This window comes from Canis lupus, chromosome 5 (assembly GCF_003254725.2).
Source record: "Canis lupus dingo isolate Sandy chromosome 5, ASM325472v2, whole genome shotgun sequence".
In the NCBI taxonomy this organism is placed as follows: Eukaryota; Metazoa; Chordata; class Mammalia; order Carnivora; family Canidae; genus Canis; species Canis lupus.
The window spans coordinates 58,504,165-58,516,927 of record NC_064247.1 but is presented as its reverse complement, the minus strand read 5'-3'; the positions used below and the strand labels follow the sequence as shown (position 1 = coordinate 58,516,927).

At 52.7% G+C, this 12,763-nt stretch overlaps 1 long non-coding RNA gene across 1 annotated transcript; it reads right to left on the bottom strand.

Annotated features, from left to right (window-relative positions):
- Positions 1-1,518: 1,518 nt before the first annotated feature.
- On the bottom strand, positions 1,519-11,993 carry LOC112646946 (uncharacterized). The gene is made up of 3 exons (XR_003128013.3): positions 11,607-11,993; positions 10,757-11,028; positions 1,519-10,170 (listed from the first exon to the last, which is right to left on the bottom strand). It is a non-coding gene; the product is annotated as an uncharacterized LOC112646946 (long non-coding RNA).
- Between the last annotated feature and the right edge of the window lie 770 nt (positions 11,994-12,763).

Here is a 12,763-nt window from a genome sequence, read left to right as displayed (position 1 = left end):
CTCCCCATCCCTGCCCATTCACAGAGCATCATATCCTAGAGCAGGACAGAGCATAGCCATCCGCTGCCACCACTGAGAAAGGGAGGTGTCTCGACACAGATGACTTTCAAGCCCTATTTGGAAAAGGAAAGAGATTGTCCCTGCACACGCAGCTGATGTCTGTGGGCTGGGAGGAGCTGGCCTCCACGCTGGCCTTCCTGGCACACAAAGGCTTCCTCTGAACCAAGTAAAAGCCCTGCGTGAGCCGCGAAGCCACAAATAGCACTGGAGAGGGCAAGCCCTTTGTAGCTGGTGAGTCGCCTGATGGGGGTCCAGAGGCAGGAGGGAGACAACCAGGGGTGTCTTGCCAGAAGGACTAGGATCTCAGGGGCACCATGCTACTGTGTCCCTCTGCCTCCTCTTTGGCAAGTCCCTGGGGCAGGGATCCTGGAATAAGTCCCCGGTCCTATTAGCATCCCTTCAGGAGGACTCTAGGTCTCAACCGTGTGTCACAATCTGACATCACTCCAACATCCTGGCTGTTTGCAGTGGGTGTTTTTGGATGAGAACTCTACCTGGAATTAGTTCAAGAGTTTCGTAGGAAATCTGCTGTATGAATGTCAGTGAAGTGAATCTGGAGGCTGGTTTTCATCCCCCTACGAGCTACTTCCGCATGTGCTTATCCCTCAAAAGGAGGTTAAGTACCAACTCCCACTCCCGGGCCAGGAGTGCGACATAACCCTGATATTTTCCTGTGTGCCCGTCACAAGACAACTGCATAAAGAAAGCCTGGAGAGGGCCCCTTTCGGAATGCTGGGCCGAGGGCCAGGTGACTCACAGAGGTGAGCAGGACCAGGGTCTGCAGCCAGGCCTGGGGTCTGCAGTTGGGTGATCTGTTGTGGCGTCTCCATATCACCTGAAACCCAGAGTCGTAACCCACACTTCCCCCACTCTCAGAAAAGGCACTGAGCAGCAAGGTCAAGTTCACACAGCAATTTAGTTGCAGAGTAAAGCTCTTCCCTCAGATCTGCCCAAATCTGACAGATATAAATCACGTATGTCATCAGATCCACACGCACACAGCATGTATCACGGACGACTAAGAAGACCAGAGAGCACTGCCGACCACACTTTACTACAATGCTTTCTGCTCTCTTTTAATTGATCTTAGAATTCATAAAACCAAAACTCTTGTGGGTTGATTTAGAGATGTTTTATACCACCTTTCCCTCGTGTGCATGCATCAAAAGAAAATGTGTGTGCAAGGTGTCGGAGGAAGGGCTTTAGCCACAAGTGGGACCCCATCCGTCCTCAGGTGGTCGTGTGTGGTTTGTGGCCTGGGCTACAGCTGTGCACGTGGCACAAGGAAAAGCCTCCACGTCCACAAAAGAGCCTACGGGGACGACCCCCGCCAGGCTGCCCTGCCCCCATCACATGCACCCAGCATGGGGGAGAGTGCGCATCAGGGTTGATGAAGTGGGTTGATCTGTACACGGTGTTTTGCAGTTTGCAGAGCATGTGCTCATTCACTATCTCCCCTGTTCTGAGAACTTCAATGGAAAGTTGTTTTTTTTTTTTAATGGAAAGTATTTTTATCTGCACTTTACTTCAAGGACGCAGGGATTTGGAACTCTCCCCAGGCCACACAGCCAGTCAGTGGCAGAGCCCAGATTCCAACACGAGCTTTCTGTTTAGCACGAAGGAAATACCAACGTGGGAAAGAGCAATTTGGTGCCTTAAAAATGCTGTTTTTAAAGCTTGCCTGTCACCCAGGTCTTTGAGGGGGGACCCAAACCCAGGTTCCAAACTGAGGAAGAAATCAGACAAATGAGTCAGTGCGCGGAGAACCAAAATCTCACTGCTGCACGAAGGGCTGGGGCACAGCTCTGTGGCCGAGCCACGCAGCCTCCCTGCCCCAGGGCAGACCTGGCCAGCTGCTCCCCGCCCCCCATCTGGGCAGAAAGGAAGGAAGGAGGGATACCCAGGCCCTTCAGCTCGTGACATGTCCTCTTTCGTCTGCATCCTACTGGCAAAGGTGGACCAGGAGCCGCCCCTCACCCACAGGAGGTTCACTCCCCTGTGGAGTCAGGACACAAAGCAAGGACAGGAAGCCTGGAGCCTTCCACGAAGGGACATCTCTCCCCTGTAAGGAAACGTCAGGAACAGGCAGTGACCACCCACCCAGACACCCAGGCCTCATGGTGACACAGAGACAATGCCCAGAGCCCTCTGCAAGATTGGACAAGTTTAGAGAAAGACCAGCTGACCTGCCTAGTGAAACATCCTCTCCATGTGAGAAGGCCGTATCTCTGCTGAGGGCATACTCCATGAGCAGATTGGGGCCAGTCAAGAAAGCAGAAGCAATGCCCACATTTTAGGAAAAGGAGTTTCTTATGGGGATTATGGCTTCTGAGAATGTGGAGGGATGGCTGGGGGAGGAAGGTATGGAGGGAGTGGGAGGGGAAGAACAAACCCCTCCAGCCTGAAGCAGCAGCAGATGGGGAGCCGAGTAGCAGAAGCCAAAGGCACAGCATCTGGCCCCAGCTGGTGCCCCACATGGGTCCTGTGGAGGGCTGGCTGAGCCACAGCCTCTGCCACCCTGCCATGCCGACAAAGCCACTGTGTCTGAGCACCGCCACATCTGGCCACCAGGGCCCCAGAGAACCACGGCTTCTGCAGCACCGCACCCTGCAGGCCACACATTGACCGCCGGCCTGCCCAGAGGCAGAGCCCGGCCTTGGCAGGAAGGGCCGGGCAAGTGGACAAGAGACGTCCTGGAGACAGAGATGAGGGAGTCTGAATTCTTGGGAGCTGGGGGAGTCCTCCATGAGACTCGGGGGACTGCGCTGGGGAGGTCAGGAGCAGTGTAGTAGAGGGCCCAGCATGGACAGAGGACCAAGGGACTCTTCAGAATGATGATGGTTGGATTCCCTTTTCTTTTCCCTTTCTGGAGACTGGAGGTACTCATGAGTCATGGGTGGTGTCAGTCAAGCGAAGGGGAAGCAGCTGGGATGAACAGGGGCTAGGGCACCAGCCACAATCACCTTGGGGGCTGTATGGGGAGAGGGCATGGGTGCTGCGTGTTGTGCGTTAAAGGACAGGCTTTCTTGGGGACTGATGGTGAGCTACCACGGCCTTGCTACAGTAGATTCGACGTGACCCTGCAAAGCTCCCTAGTCCAGAAGGATGCTCTTCAGCCCTTGCTGGATGCTGCTTCTCGGGGACCATTTCTTCTGTCTTAGAGAACCCCAGCTGCATCCTGCCCTGGCGTGTATGAGTGAGGGCTCTCCAGAGAAACAAAAACAAAACGATGTGCATACACGTGGAGAGAAATTTGGTTCAAGGAACTGGCTCACACAATTATGGAAGCTGCAAGCCCCAAATCTGCAGAATGGATGAGGAAGCTGTAGACCCAACCTTTGCAGCCAATGCTATAGTTCAAGTCCCAAGTCTGTCCGCCACAGAATTTCTTCTTGCTCAGGAGATGCCGGTCTTCTGCTCTAGTCAGGCCTTCAACTGCTTGGATGAGACCCACCACATCGCAGAGAGCAATCTGCTTCACTAAAACTCCACTGACGTAAATCTCAATCTCATCCAGAAATAACCCTCATGGAAATACCCAGAATAATGTTTGGCCCCATATCTGGGCACCATGGTCCAGCCAAGTTGACACATAAAATAGACAGCCATATCTGGTCTTAAGATGGTGCCCCTCCAGGGATCCCTGAGTGGCGCAGTGGTTTAGCGCCTGCCTTTCGCCCAGGGCGTGATCCTGGAGACCCGGGATCAAATCCCACATCGGGCTCCTGGTGCATGGAGCCTGCTTCTCCCTCTGCCTCTCTCTCTCTCTCTCTCTGTGTGTGACTATCATAAATAAATAAAAATTAAAAAAAAAAAAGATGGTGCCCCTCCAGGTCTGTCTTTGCCACAGTCGGGAACCTGGCTGTACATCCCAGCAGTGGGATGGGCAGGGTAGTGGGGGTGATATCCCCATTTCTCCCTTATTCCCCAGAAGAATGGCTGTCACGGGGCACCAGCACCACTTTCAGAGGCCAGACAGCTCAGGAACACCATGGGAGACGCGGCCTCAGTGGTCCTCACGTGTCTGTGACGGGCTCGTCCACCACCTCACACTCCAACCCAGGCTGCTGGCTTCTGACGTGCCAGCTCCTCATATTGACATCATAACACTCAAGTGCCGCCCCACATTCCCGATGCCAGACCTGTCCCAGCTCATCCCACGTCACCCTCAGGGGGCCCAGATACCACACATACTATGTCAATTCCCATCTCCTCCACTAGAGCCTTGGATTCACAGGGCAGGCATCCGGGGCCACTTGTGTCCACTGCTGTGTCCCCAACATTGTCTACACCATGATCGGGCACAAAATCGATACTCTATAAATGGATGTTGAATAAATGCATCATCAATATTTCAAAACTGTATTCTAACCTAAACCTGTCCTGTTGCAGCCCCAGACAATGCCTCCCGGTTCCTGTCCACTGTCCTCAACACAACTGTCTTGTCCTCCTTCCTCAGGGTCATTTGTCAGGTCCTCCCAAGGCTTTCAGAAGCCTCCATAGCAGGAGCTGGACACTGAGTGCCTGGGCATCCCTAGGGAGAGCTGTCAACTCAGAGTTGCCTTCAAGGGAGCGAATTTCTGAGCCATGTCCCAAGTGCAGAGAAGTGCACATGCTTGACCTCTGTCCACACCAGCAGGGCTAGCTGCACCCGGGCACCACCTGGCCATATTCCTTTCAGGTGCCGCTTCCCTGGGCCTGGGGTCTAAACCTGGGAGTTTGTGTCAAACTTCTACTACTCAGCCCCTTGCTCCCGAGCCCCTCTCCCCAGGCCTCCAGGTCACTGGAGACCCAGACACAGAGCAATGGCAGAGTCATGAGAGTGTGCAGCCCTGACCCCACAGCCAGCAGCAGGCCCCAAGGGCAGGCCAGACACTGTCCTCCATGTCTCGGTTCCATTCTGGTTCCACTTGCCATCAGACAGACTATCCCAGACCCACTAGGCTTCACAGGCTCCCTTCTGGGTCCCCACACAGGACACGGCAGCCACTCAGAACTGCACCCCAGAAGGCTCTGTTCTGAGGACGCCTATGCCCACACAGAGATGCCAGTGATGCTGGGTGACCCCGTGCCTGCTGGTCTGACCCTGGTCTGGGTCCTTAGTTCCTGCCCCATCTCTTGGCCCTGGTTAACTTAAGATTTGGCATAAAGGTGCTGGAGTGCATATGCAGAGGGGGCCTGGGAACAACCAAAGCAGAGTGTCTGTGTGGAATGTCCATGTTAAATCAAGGCTGGCCTCTCCAGGGAGCCCTAGAAACCCTGGGACCATGGGCTGCTGATATCCCTCCTCCAACTGGGCTGGGGGCTTGGGTATCTGCCCCAGGAGGGAAGCAGAGGCAGGAACAAGGTTCAAGACACAGTACGGGAAGGAAAGCTTCAAGGAAAAGTGGGGAGTAGGCAGCAGCTGGAGTGTGATGCTGAGAGAACACAGCCCTGCCCCAGGGCACACCCCCCAGGAGCAGCCCAGCCAGTGGCCCCAGGGCTCCGTTACAGCCTCTGTCACTCTGGGCCTCCCATCTTCCTTTGTGGCTGAGAGATGTGGACCAGCACATCTCTCCCTCCATCGTGCTTCGTCAGAAGCCCCACAAAGGAAGGTCTTCTAGAAGCCCACGGAGTGGGGAGTGGGGAGAGAGGGAAAGTCTGCACCCTTGACCTGGGTCCCAAGTCCTGGCTATGCCTCCTAGGTCCTAGCAGCAGAGGCCCTGTGGACATAGGGGCCTAGCTTGGCCTGCCCTGTAGTGACCCGAAGACCTCGCAGAGGGGCTGAGCTCAGGGGCAGCAGAGGGTGGCAGAAGGCAGGGTGAGCATACTCCACCCACCACCAGGCAAGACCCCAAGCACAGAACGAGAGTACAGACATCACTGTGGCATCAGATCAACGTTGCCTCCGGACCAGCAAGCAGGCACTGTGCAGGGGCAGGGGTTCCTCTGTGATGAGCCTGCATGAGAGCACCTGCCACTTCTCCCCGATTCATATGGAATACGCTTTCACACCCCTCGTCCAACAGGGTGTTGGGAGCCAAAGAGGCACTTTCTCTACAGAAGGGGCTGCTGCTCATGAGACCCTGGCCCACCCATAGATTCTGAAGGTCGTCAGAGAAGGAGCCACCTTCCCTGCCCTGCCCCTGCCGCCCTCATCCTGAGTCTCCTTGGAGCCGGCCACAGGAGCTGGAGCCCCTACCGTGGCTGCAGTTCCCTGTCTCATCCTGCCCCCTGCTGTCAGGACTGAGACACCAGACTACAGGGTGAGCAGGCCCAGGATGGCTCTCCAGCTGGCCACCCTCCACTTAGCACTTACTGGCACCCAGCACTTCCCCTCCTGGGGTGGGGGGAGGGGAGAGGACCTCTCCCCTGCAAGCTCACCTGGTAGCGAAGTTCAGTCAGGGGCAGGATATCTAAGTCCAGAACCTGACGCTACTACCTCCTTGCTATGTGGTCTTGGGCATGTTTCCTCTCCTCCTCATGCCTCAGTCTCCCCAGGTGTAAATGGATGCAATGAGAGAACCCATCTCTAGGGTGCTTCAAGAATCAAATGAGGTCATGCACAGAAGAAGCTTAGAACAGTGTCAGGCACAATGAAAGTGCCCTCAGAGCACATAAGCATCACTATGCTCACCCCATCAGCATGGGGGCTCAGATGCCGAATGTCCCCAGTGTCACCTGACTTGGCTACTCCATCAACAGTTACCAGGGAGCTGCGAAGGGCCCGGCTTCCATCCCAGTACACCCCACTTCTGTGTTAGCCACCTTTGCAGGTGGGTACCCTACTCTCTACAAAGATGAGACCCTCATGCCAATCAGTAGTTAGGGTGGCCAAGTATGCACAGCTGGGGCACCATACCTCTACTGATGCCTGAGTGCCCTGTTTGCCCTGCCATCCCCCGAAGACTTCCCCAGAAAACTGCCTTGTACTTCCAGCACCAGTGCACAGCCCAGGCCAGGAGGCTTGAGAGGTAAGTGAACATTGGGGCCTGGACCACTGGACCTCAGGAGCAGCTCTACTATCTCAGAAAGTTGGACGTACCTGACACTGCAAAGTTTAAAAAGCCATTGCTAGCAAGAGCCCCATGGTGACACTGAAGCTAAACTTATCTGGACACAGCACCATGGCCTGTGGGTGACCTTAAGTAACCAGTAACTCAGGTGCCGCCAGGCACAGAACCGAGGGTTTACTGACCTTAAAACACATGACTTTTTAAACTCCAGGTAGTAAATGAACGGCAAGAACATCATCCCATTGGAGGTACAGATAATTAATTTGTGGATGACGGGGAAGGCTGGCCTCCGGGGCACGCTAGTGGCCAGGGGTACTGTGGGTCGGGGGTGCAGAGGAGCCTGGCTTGGGTCCTGGTGGTCCTGGGGAGGGGGAAGAATGTGTTTCTGCCAGCCCAGAGACCCGTGTTTCATCATCTCAGCAAGTTGGCGGGAGCTGTTTAACAAATCACTGCAGTTTGGCGGCCCCTGGGCTTTCGCCGGCCTCACTTCCAAGCAGCGCAAATATTAAAACATCGTTATCTGTGTGCCTCTCCACTGGAAGATTGCATCCTTGCAGCAATGGAATCAAAAAATTTTAGTAAATTAAAAAATTATTCAAAAGAACATTTCTCTCTCACCAAGAAAAAGGCAGGGTGCCTCTCATTTTCCTGAGAGGAGAAATGTTCTATAAAACCTTTCCCTTTGTAATCAGGTGCATACAATGGGCATTAGTTCCAGGGAATTCAGCAGAAATCACAAGAAAAGAGATAAGAAAGTTCCAACCAGCCTATGAAAGAGGGAGAGGGAGTTACAGACCCACCAGGACACTGTATTTCATCTTCTCCATGGGGAGGGGGCAAATAATTTAATCTGTCTCCCACCTCTGGGGGACCTCTAAGATGTCCCACCTGGCAGGAGGGCCTGCCTTCCTGGGGCCATGGGTCATCCCAAGTAATCCAACGACAAGATGCACATGATACTTCTAGGGTAGGGCCGGCCATGCCTCAAAGACCAGCCCTGTGATTTAGGTACCCATCACCTGGAGACTGAGACCAACGATGCACGCAACCCACTAGTCAATAATCAATTGATGGATCCTCAGTCATCCCTCCGTGAGGCAGAGCTATCTAATGAGCATGTGGGGCAGGGAGGCTTGGGGGAGCTCTCTGGTTGGCGATCCCCTGCGTGTGCATCAATGCTGACCCAGTGGGGAGGGCCAGCGAAACTCACTTTGGGCACTTTTCAGGATCTGTTCATGTGTCTCTTCCTTTGGCTGATCTCAACTTTGTGTCCATTCCCCGTAAGAGCCCTCGGAGAGTTCCATGACCCCTTCTAGAGAATTAGCTAACCAGAGGGTGGTCATGGGGACTCCAAGCTTGCAGCTGAAGGGAGGTCTCATGTGGACTGCGTCCTTTACCTGTGAAGTTGAGGGATGCCTGGGTGGCTCAGTGGTTGAGCGTCTGTCTTCAGCTCAGGGCATGATCCCGGGGTCCTGGGATCGAGTCCCGCATCAAGTTCACGTCAGGGAGCCTGCTTCTCTGCCTATGTCTCTGCCTCTCTCTCTGTGTCTCTCATGAATAAATAACTTTGAAACTGGGCTAAATTCATGCCATGTATCTGAGACAGAACAAGAGTCAGAGAGAGAGAGAAAGAAAGAATATCATTCTCCCAATTCCTCATCTGGTACGAATGTGTCTTCTGGATATTGACGTTCTATATCCTAGGACCAACAAATCCAAGAGAAAAGATTATCCCCACCTTTTCACCTCTAAATTCATGCCAATTGTGCTAGTTTGAAAATGTCCAAAAATTCCAGATGGTTCAGTCATAAAACCCTCAACGAGACACAAACCTTGTTAGCCGCCCCTCGTCTGTGAGCCAAAAACCCAGGAACCAAAAGAGACGAGTGTGGAGACCAGATAACAAAGCAGGCCCTGCCTTCCACTTTCTGCCCAGACTTCAAAAAGACGGCTGGAGTGGCACAAGCTGAAACCGTTCCATGAAGCAGCCGGGACAGAGCGGGGAGGAATCCAGCCTTGGCAGCGGCACCACCGGAGAAGCAAGGTTACATCCGTGACATTAGCTCACACCTGTTAGCTGCTGCGAGCAAGGCCGCGGGTAACCCTGGCTGTGCCACTGAAATTTACGTACAATGCCATTTATCCAGCGTTTAGCTGCCTCGAAATGCACTGACCTGAATCTGTTCTGGATTCTTAGCAAGCAGCAAGACAGGGATGCCAGCCGCGGGGATGCGAGGAGACAGATGCCCTTCAAGGATAGCGGGGATTCCTTCATGCAGAGGAGCCAGCCGGAGTGAGGGCAGGCTGATGTGCCATGCTGTCCCCCGTGTCCACGGAGCAAGGGGAACCCTCGCTGACCCACGTGGGGAGGCCCTTCCCGTGTCCCTTGGGACTCCAGTTTACTCAGAGCCACCTTCTCAGCTTGACTTACAGACTCACATCAGTTATGGTTTTGTGAATTAACCACTTCCTCGATCAGATACCTTTCTTTGTTCCCTGAGCCGGCTACCATCCACATGATAAGGAGAAATACGGGGCTCCCCCTGACTTTGCCATGTTTCCCAACAAATACTGCTGATGCAAAATCTCTCTGGTCCTACATCACTGCAAGCAAAACTGCATATTCGTGGCATGTCTTTCAAGTGGGTGAAAGACCACAGGAAAGAAGGGATTCATGTATTGTCTGGGCCTCCAGGGGCAGGCACTTCTGCCTTCCTGAGCTGGCTCTTGCCTGCTTGCCCTCTGGCTGCCCTGGCTGTCCCTCCGAGGGCCTTCATCACCCATACTGACACCCGGGGAAGATGCAGGCACCTGATAGCATCTCTACAGCCCAGAGGAAACTCATCTGATTTGGAATCTGATGAAATTCAGCTCTCCAAGGCCACAGCCATAAATAGACCTAGACTCGGGGTCGGTCATTCTTGGTCCTATTGCTCTATGTCCTGCCAGAATGTGACATCAGTGAGAACGGGCAGGACCACCGCAGTGCCTTCTCCTGCATGGCTTCCCCGACGTGGGTGGTGGCAGGGTCCTACCAATGCTTGGGTTCTGGTGCCTGAAACACAGACCGTTCCAACAGAACTTATTCTTGCACAGCCGCATACCATTACGTTGCCTACGGAGGGAAAAACAACCACCAGTTAATGATCATCGTATTTGTGGACAAATTTCATTTCTTTGGCGGCTGTCCCTAACGTGTCACTGATGCTTAGGCAAATGAGCCAAAAGGGCGATGGGACACGGAAGCATTTGTGAGTGGGAGGCAGAAATAAACCTGCTGTGAGCGCCTAATTTACACATTCAGCTCCGCAGCCCGAACCTCGCTTGGCGGTTAATATGATCATAAGCTGATTTCCACCACCACCACCCTGCTTGCTTGAGGGCAAGGGAGCTCCCAAAATAGGGCTTTTCATCTTTGTGTTTTTCTTCCCGCCTGCCCAAAGGTTCTCATAAAATGGCATTTTCTTCATCTAGCTGGAAATTTAGCCTTTTCCAGGCTCTGCAAATTCCAGGCTTTTTATTCAAAGGACATTGTAACTGTGGTCCCCCCACACACACACTGTGCAGCTAGCAGCTAGGGAGCTTCCAGGCCAAGGCAATGTCAGGGTTCGTGGTCTGAATGCTCCGTGCTGACTGCAGCTCATTTGTACCCCAAAGGGAGTGAAAACTGCAAGCTCCTCCCTCCCTGGTGGGAACCACACCTGCCTGTGGTCAGGGTCCCAGCCGTGTGATATGGTCTGCGATGCTTCTAAAGATGCTGAGGCACACACAGAAAGCTCCGTAAATGTTTGGTGAATAAAATGAATATCCAATGGTAGCACTTAAAACGTGCTGAGGAGGTGTCAGAAGACAGTTCCCGGCTGATGGGGGCTGATCTGCACTGCTCCAACACTGGTGGAATGTGGAAGCATTATAAGGATTTTCCGTCATGCACATTTGCATCCTGACTACTTCCCAAAATGACTTTGAGTTGCTATCAATAAAAACAGAAGTGCTATTAGATTTTTAGGACACACACCTAATTGCAGAACAGACAGAAGGCAAGAATTGAAAGCCAAGTGGATGTGAAAAACAGTGTCAAGAAATCCCAAGTAAGGACCCCTCGTGGTGGTATCTCTAGGTGACCACAGCTGTGAGCATGGAGGGCACCAGGTCCCCTGTCTCTGAGGTGCCAGATGAGAAGCTGGCCCTGGACAATGACCTTCTGCTGACCAGGAACTTACTGAAGCATGCACATGTGTAATCACCCACGCTTGCACACTCTTCCCAGCAGGGTGTAGGAGATTTGAAGCAGAACACGGCCAATTGTTCTCAAACATTTTAATGCCACAAACTGTTTGATTAGCCTGCAAATGAGCTACAAAAATCCCATCCGTGTTTAGCCACCAGGGAAGCTTCGTGAAGACCGTCCCCACCCACCCATCCCTGCACAGGTACGTGCCTGTGGCCCCTCTCCGCATCTTCCTCCAGCTGTGTATGCACACACATTCTGCACACTAAAAGCCAATGCCAGCACTGCCTCCTCCAGAAAGCTTTTCTTGCCCAACCTACCTCTACATGACCACTTCCTGCTCCACACTGGCGGCCCTTTGGAACACCATGGCACTTCCCAGCAGCCACAGCAGGAGCTCTGCACGCCTCTCATGTGCCCTCTGAAGCTCAGAGCTTGCATGGCCTCCTTCAACTGCATCCCGAAGATGCCTTACAGGACCCCAGGAACCTATGTGGCATTAGGTGAGGAGTTGAGATCTTTTCCACAGTAGACATATGTCCAACCATGGAGCTATGCTTGTCCAACTCATAAAATGAAAACCAGGCTGGGAGCTTTTATTTTTTTAATCAATGCTTAAACATATCACATTCCTTTTATAACTAGACTTGTTTTTCAGAGCGGTTTAGGTTCATGGCCAAACTGAGAAGATACTGAGATTTCTCATATTTCCCCTGTCCCTCCCACCATCACTCAGCCTCCCCCACTAGCAACAACCCCCCCCCCCCCAGAGTGGGACACATGTTATCATTGGTGAACATATGTTGACACGTCATCATCCCCCAGAGCCCACAGTTTACAGTGGGGTTCACTCTTGGTGTTGGACATTCTTTGGGTTTGGATGAAAATAGTAATTACTCCTAGAGTCACTTCATTGCCTGAATGACCCTATCATCAGCTCATCCGCCTGCCTCACCCGTCTAGTTTTGCCTTTTCCAGAATGTCACATAGCTGGAATCATACAGCATGTACAGATTTCTGATTGGCTTCTTGTCGTTAGTGTGATGCAATTGGTTCCTCCATGTCTTTCCATGGCTTGACGGCTCATTTCTTCTTAGTGCTGAATAATACTCCATAGTCTGGATGGACCGTTTTGTTAACCCACTAACCTTTTCTAAAGGACTTCTTAGCTGTTTTTAAGTTTTAGCAATTACAAGTAAGGATGCTATCCAACATGCTTGTGCAGGCTTTTGTGTGGATATAAGTTTCACACTTTCATCCTTTGAGTGGATACCAAGGAGCATGCGTGCTGGATGACAGGGTATGAAGATGTTCAGTTCTGTAAGAAACCACCAACCTGTCTTCCAAAGTGGCCATGGCATGTTGCATTCCAACAGCCATGAGAGAGCTCCTGCTGCTTCATATTCTTCTGTGAGCTTTTTGGCTTGTGGTTTTCCCTCACTTAAAAAATTACTATATCTGCTTTTTTATATATAAA